Here is a 7,542-nt window from a genome sequence, read left to right as displayed (position 1 = left end):
ACCTGATTTTATATATATGTATATATATGTGTACATATGTATATATATATATATATATATATATGTAAAAGCTGTATAGTTGTGCAGTTCATTTGGTCTCACCACTGTATAATATTCATTGTGTAAATTCTATTGACTTTACTTTGTCAGAAAATTCTAAATTCTAAAGAAAAACTGCACCTAAATGTTTGATACTATCTTCTAGAGTCAGTTATTCCAGGAAAAAGGAACAAGAGAAACATCAGCCAAAAGACATCCTAATCAGTCATCTTTCTTTACATTTACCAGAGCATCTGGTAACCATCAGATGCATGTGTCAAAGACAAGGACCACTACAAGATTCATGAATGTCCATGTGTGGCTAAAATACACTTCCTTAAATTTGTTATGCAAGCTCTTGGCTTGCAGTTGTCAGCTAAGATTGTGCTTAGGACAGTAACTTGGCCCTTTCCATGTCTCTGGTTCCTAATGATTAAGTTCTATGCCTCCCATGACCACCGTGCCTCTCAACTTAGCTTCTGCCTGGTGGCAATCAGGCCCAGTCTTTGTTCAATAACTCTCCTATCCTTAGTCACAAATCTGAACATCAAAATCATGGGGACATTTTCAAAGCTTCTATTGAGAGGAGGTAATCACACTCTGTAGATTGTTACTGTGATAGGTTGAGAAGGCGGAGGAGCTGCCTCCAACTCAAGAGTCCCTCCCTGCACATCCTCTCTTCTCCCTGAATGAACAGATGTTCTGTGGAACTCTTATTCCCATCAAGTCAAGACCGACAACCAGGAACCCATCTTCACCTTGGAATTTCATGTCTCAGAAAAACTAAAAAGATGAAAAGATGATGAGAAAAAGAGGTGCTTGTTTTGGCAGGACGTATAACTATAATTGGAACATACAGAGAAGATTAGCATGGCCCCTGCTCAAGGATAACATGCAAATTCATGAAGTGTTCCATATTTTTTTTAGCCAGGAGCTGGTGGCTCATAACTATAATCCTAGCTACTCAGGAGGCTGAGATCTGAGGATCGTGGTTCAAAGCCACCATGAGCAGGAAAGTCCCTGTGAGACTCTTATCTCCAATTAACCACTCAAAAAACGAAGTCCGGCTGTAGTTCCAAGTACTAGAGCACTAGCCCTGAGCAAAAGAGCTCAAGGACATTGCCAAAGCCCCGAGTTTAAACACCACAACCAACAACAACAACAAGAAATGGTGGGTAGGAAGACATTGAACTATGTGACCACACCTTGGTAGACTTCATAAGAAAATATCTGTTCCTTGGGCTCATTAACATTCTAAACCATAAGTTTACAAGCTAATTTCTGTCTTCAGGCTCATTCATTCTCCTTAATAACTACGTACACATATAGCCATTTCTCTCTCCCTTACAGGGAAGGTGTACGTAAGGTCAGCTCCTGGATGGCTAGCAGACTCCACCCTCCTTGCAAAGTCTCCACCCAGTACCTGCGTTACCTAGGCAACTGGGACACCTGGAAGAGGTCACAACTGCATCCGCTGAGGTCACATCTGAATTTGATGTGGCCACACCTTTCCCCGTCCATACCCTAGATAAGGCCTAGCCCAGGCCCAGATGCCCTCTTGCTGCTCTATTCTAGCTCTCTCTGCTACCTACCTCGCTGTTCTTTTCTAGCTCTCTCTGCTCTAGCTCTTTCCTCTCCCAGCTCTCTCTCATTCCCAGGCCTTTCCCAGCCACGTGGAGTGCCAACCTTGCCTGGTCCCAGCAGGTCTACTGAATAAACTTACCCCTTACCTGAATACCACGTGTGTGCTGCTGTTCTTACTCGGCTACCTCTCTCTCTGCTCTTGTCTAGCTCTTCTCAAGCTCTTTTCTCTCTCTTTCTTCCTCTCTCTTTCCCAGCTCTCTCTCTCTTTCCTAGGCCTTTCCCAGTGCCAACCTTGCCTGGTCCCAGCAGGTCTACTGAATAAACCTACCCTTTACCTGAATACCACGTGCGTGCTGGTGCTGTTCTTAGTCGGCTACCTCTTTTTAAAAACCTAAACCTACCCTTTACCTGAATACCACGTGCATAGTGCTGTTCTTACTTGGCTACCTCTTTTTAAAAACCTAACAGTGTATAGCTTCAACTATCTAGCCTTTCTTTGAGTTTCTTACTTTCCTATATGTTAATAAAGTTGAGATTTGGCTTTCTTTTCCCTCCTGTTCATCTAGTGTTTTTTTTTTTTTTTGTCACTTAATTCGTAAAACATTGGAGGTCAAAGGGAATGCTATTCCTTTGTTCCTATCTCATATATTTCCCAGCCCCACCCCACCTCAACACACGTATACACCAGACTACACTCTTGCTGGAGCTCCACGTATAATGGCTTCTAGATCCCCTTGACTCAATTTTCCTATTTTCTTGTAAACCTAAAACCTGGGTTTAATTAAATTGCTATTACGTATTATTCTTCAATGGTGAAAAATAAAGAAAAGTTTGAAATTAAAGCTCTACACCAAACTGCTAAAGAGAAAGGAGATTAAAAATGAGGAAGTGAAGAGAAAGCAGTTATCATATTCAACGCATATCCTATGAAATTAAGAATATTGAGGGAGGGGTTGGGTTGGAAGGGATGGAAAAAGTGCATTTTACTTAACCTGATTTGTTGAATGGTAACTCTTTTGTACAACTACTTAAGGATAATAAAACTAAAAATATAATTTTTATTATAAAAGTGATGTACAGACAGGTTGGAGTTTCATAAACCCAGTAATGAGTACATTTCTTTCTGGACAGTATCACCCCTTCTTTCACTTTCTCCAAGTTTTTCTCTTCCATCCCTACCCATAAGTTATATAGTTCATTTTCAACATAGTGTCTACTGAGTACTACTGCTGTATTTTTTCATCCTTTGTCCCTCCATTTCTGGGTCCCCACATACTTTTCCAAACAGATAAATGAACAAAAAAGGCAAAAAGAAAAAGAAAAACCTTTTATTTTCATTTCCTAGAATTCATTCTGATAAATATCATTTTATATGAACAGAAGCACATAGGCATTGCATCTTTGTATCTCACCCTTTGGTCTCATTGTATGCGATTGCTTAGAGTCCTGTATATAATTTTAAAAGTATCTTTTAGGGACACACTCACCTTTCTTAACTTTGTTATCACACACTGTTATATATGGGAGGTAAGAATATCCTGCTCTAAAATATGCCTTTGGGGAGTTACTAGTATTTTGAGTTGATTACTTTAGCTTGTTTCTTGTTTGTTCATTTTGTGATGTCAGGGATGAACCCAGAATCTTGGAGATGCTAGGCCAGTGCTTAAGTTTTACAGGGACCGGGAAGCCAGGGTGCTCCAGGCAGAGGTCTCCAAAGCAAGCATAGCTCCTCTTGACCCTTGGGTACTGAGGTAGAGACAAAAAATGTTTATTAGTAAAATAAGGAAAAAGGAATATAGTACACAACACAGACCTACGTGTGGGCACATCTGATGACAACAGGGTTACAGCAGAAAAGTGGGTCAGGGTTTGCCTCAAATTCAACTTAGGATAAGCACTCCAATTTGATCCAACACCTGGTGTATTTAACCATTCTTTCTGTTACGCTATTTTCTTCTATTAAGCTTAGAGATTTCAAGGTTGGTCAGCTCATAGATCTTAGGCATCTATTTAAACAACAGATAAGTTCTGCAAGATGCTCTCTTCAAGACAGGTGTCAACCCTCAAGATAAATATGTTTATCACCAAACACTTTTTGTGCCCAAAGGGGTAATTGTCCAGTGTGCTTTTCCTCTTCTATGATTATTGTCTTTTTAAAGATGTCTTTATTCACTTCTCAGAGGACACTAATATTTTGAGCAAGTGGACAGGGTTAGAAGAGAGAAAGCTTCTCTAACCGCCCCCCCCCCACCTCTTTCCTTACTAAATGTTACCGTTTACTGAGGGTATATATGGCTTAAAGCCAAAAAAAATGTCTGTGTGTTTCCTTGGCATCATTTTCTCTGATCTATCCTGCCTCACTAACTTGGAGCTCTACCACATCCCAAACTGAGTTTACTAACAGAAAACACTGGAGGAACTCTAAGTACAGTGTAAGTTCTCTTGCATGAGTGGTTTACAAAGGAAACTTCTACTTATCAGGTGTCTCTCTTGCTATCAGAAAGAGAAAGGTGACTCTACCTCACAAAATAAATTTCATGGAGAGTCACCAAAGGCAGGACTGAAATCTAAATAACAAACCTTACCCTTATTTTCTGTGCTTCCCCTCCATACCTCCCATAATGTGGTGTCTCCCAAACACCTCTGACCTTTTAACAGCTGGTGTCTCACCTTCACTTCTAAACCATCTCTTTGAGCTTCTCATTTCTCTAGGTATCTTCCATATATATATTGGAGGTATCTGTGTTTTTCTCATATTTACCTGTCTTTTGTTACATAGGGGACTAGTTAAGAACTCAGGAATAGTAGAGAGAAAATTATTTTTTGCTTCCCTAGGAATGGGATAAATGTTCAATATTTATGTTCAGCATTTCTTAAATTACTTTCTAGATTACATTGACAACACATCAGAAAAAATGACCTTTCCCATCTCCACCAAGACACTTTCATTTCTCTGATGTTAGCATTAAAAAAAAATTCAGTGTGAAGAAATATATTGTTTAGTCCTCTGGTTAGCAGGCCAGGTATGGTAAGTTGCCATTTGAAAAACAATACTTGGGAAACAAGTAAAATTTGGTAGAAAAGAAATTAGGTTTATACATGGACCACCATTCAGAGAGATAGAGAGATGTCATCCTTACAGCTCCATCTTAGGGAAGTCAGTCACATGAACTTTTGGAGGGAGTGAAGGGAGGGACAGGGAGTGTGGACTGAACAAGATCTTCATCATCCATGCATGAATACCAGTTTTATTCCATGGGGGAAACATTGCAGTTGCACTGGACCTTGACCTCCTGGGGCTATGCAAACCTATTACTTCTCTGCGAGTTAAATCTCATAGCAATTTCCTTGTGCTGTGTTAGTTGATGCAGTGGACTGAAGAATAAGAAATGTGATGCCTGCTGACTTTATCAGAAGGTGACCAGATGTTCGGGGCTATGTAAGTCAAAATAAAGGTTATTTAGCAGCTAGCATTGGGATCATTTATCGTGGCTTGACAGAATTCAGAATGCCTCACCCTGTCCAAGACAACTCCCAATGGAGCAGATTCTGTTACACCTCCAGAAGACCTCCACGGCTCTTCAAGCTTGCCACTCTTTTCCAACAACTCGATCTATTTCCCCTTCCTGACTTTGCTATCCCAGTTGTGACCAGGTTTGCTCGAACAGTGCTTTCAAGAATCCAGTCTGAACCTCAAATTACAACTTTCTCTTTTCCTACTCCAGAAAAACTTGGAATCCCTCAAGCATCTGCCATTTCCCAGTTGTAGCGAAGCTCAAATTAACTTAAATTCTATTAGGGTGGAATTACTCGGCAGTGTATTCCCTCTCTTAGAGATAGCTCTTGGAGAGATCTGTATTTAATGAGAAAGAAGAAAAGAAAGAAGGAAGGAAGGAAGGATGGAAGGAAGGAAGGAAGGAAGGAAGGAAGGAAGGAAGGAAGGAAGGAAGGAAGAAAGGAAGGAAGGAAGGAAGGAAGGAAGGAAGAATGGAAGGAAGGATGGATGTGGGAGGGAGCAGGGAAGGAGAAAGAAAAGAAATGAAGGAGAAAGGGAGGGAGAGAGAGGGGTAGGAATTGAGAGAGAGGAGAGAGAGAAATGAGAGAGGGAGATATTGAATGAATGAAATCACGGTGTGAGCCTGAAGTCTGGAGTTTATTGAGGATTTAGAAGCCTGACCTGAAGACTAGGTAGGTACCAGATTTAAGTGAACACTTGCAACCAGTATAGATAAAGTAGTATGACCCAAATGAAGTGCGATAATGCACTTAAGACTGCAAAGACAAATCTGTATTTCAGTTTCTATTCTTTATTGTTATTTGAGTGGAAGCTTTCTAAGTGAATAAGTGCCAGCATTATTCCTCCAATCACTACCTTTGAGAGTACATACTTAGGACATCATAATTAATAAATGTATGTTCTCTGACTGGGCAGCTATGGTTTCCCTAGTTCTCCAGCTTGCAGATGACCACTGTGAGACCATTGGCTTCTGATTGTGTGAGCCAACCCAATAAACCCTTGCTTATAACCAAATACATGCTTCTGGTTCTGTACTTCTGGAGAACCCTAACTAGGACAACAGGCTTTATAATTCATACAGATAAATTTCTGACACGCAGTGAAAACCATGAGGAAAGTAACATTTCTTCTATGCCATAGTTAGACAAAGTGGGACACAGAGTCAGTAAGTAATTTTCCCCATGTATGTAGCCAGTAAATGGTGGCGCAGGGTTTGAATCTTGTCATTTTTACACACACACACACACACACACACACACACACACACACACACACAGAGTTTGCTGTGTTTTGAACCCAGAGCTTTGTGCAGGCTAGACAAATGCTCTACCATTGAACCTATACCTTAGCTCGGCAGAGTTATATTTTTTTCTTGTTTGGTACCTTCTTACCTGGGTCCTAAATGACCTAGGACTCTGATTTGTTCAAGTGTTACATTATCTGGCAGTTTTTCCAAGGAAGTGGGAAAGCTTTATTAGCTGAGAACAGACATTTCTTCCTCACAGAACCTGAATTGTGTCTACCAGGCACCACGCTGAATGTCAGTACTGCAAAGATATTTCAGAAGCCTGCAGCAAGGGTTAAATCAAGTAATACATGGAAAGCTGTGGCAAACTCTTTCCCATTTAAACATGGTGTAAAGTGGCTATTGATGGATGACGTCCTAATCCAGGGCAGCAGCCAGTCCTCCTCCTGCCACTAACTAAAGGCTGAAGCTTGGTCTAATACACTGTTAGCAGTGCTGAAGCTCCTTATAACTCAGGGCTCAGGCCTTTTCCATACCATTTTTCCCAGTGACTGTTAGTATTATCCCCACCTCTGGTCCTCAGCTCCACCTAGCCCTGATCTCCTCCCTGCCCTGGAGTTTCCGCCCTAAGGCTGGCCACTTCCTCTCTCTGGGCGTTTAGGCATGCACTTACCTCACTTCCGCCCTCACTTCCTCCCACAGACCTGCCTGCCACTCAGATGGGGCAGGTGCCGTGTGCTCCCTCTCCCAGGAAGATATGGCCCCTCTAACAAACCTTATAATAATCTTTCTCCTGTGCCTGCCTGTCTCTGCACGATAGTCGTGAAGGATTCCTACAATGACCACTTAAAAATTACTTTATTATAAATGAAGAGTTACATTCTTAACCAACAGAGTACAATACCTCACACTAATGTACTTTGAATAAATACTGGTCAATTTGAAACTGAGTCTCCCCCACTTCTATGTCTATCTCTGACAAGGCCTTGCTAAACACTGTAGGCTGGTCTCAAACTCCCTATCCTCCCACCTCAGCTTCCTTAGTGTTAGGGTTAAAGGCATGTGCTTTGTCACCCAGCTAGTATATCTCTTCAAAGACTTTGCTTGATTTAACAAGCATACTACTTTGGAGCCCAACCTTAGACCAAGCTTCAGC

At 41.2% G+C, this 7,542-nt stretch overlaps 1 non-coding gene across 1 annotated transcript; it reads left to right on the top strand.

Moving 5' to 3' along the window:
* Nucleotides 1-854: 854 nt before the first annotated feature.
* Nucleotides 855-961, top strand: LOC138823458 (U6 spliceosomal RNA). The gene has a single exon (XR_011370816.1). It is a non-coding gene; the product is annotated as a U6 spliceosomal RNA (small nuclear RNA).
* The last annotated feature ends 6,581 nt before the right edge of the window (nucleotides 962-7,542 follow it).

Source organism: Dipodomys merriami, unplaced genomic scaffold, assembly GCF_024711535.1.
Source record: "Dipodomys merriami isolate MVZ:Mamm:240054 unplaced genomic scaffold, mDipMer1.0.p SCAF_12, whole genome shotgun sequence".
Lineage (NCBI taxonomy): Eukaryota > Metazoa > Chordata > Mammalia > Rodentia > Heteromyidae > Dipodomys > Dipodomys merriami.
This window is presented reverse-complemented; position numbering and strand designations above follow the sequence as displayed.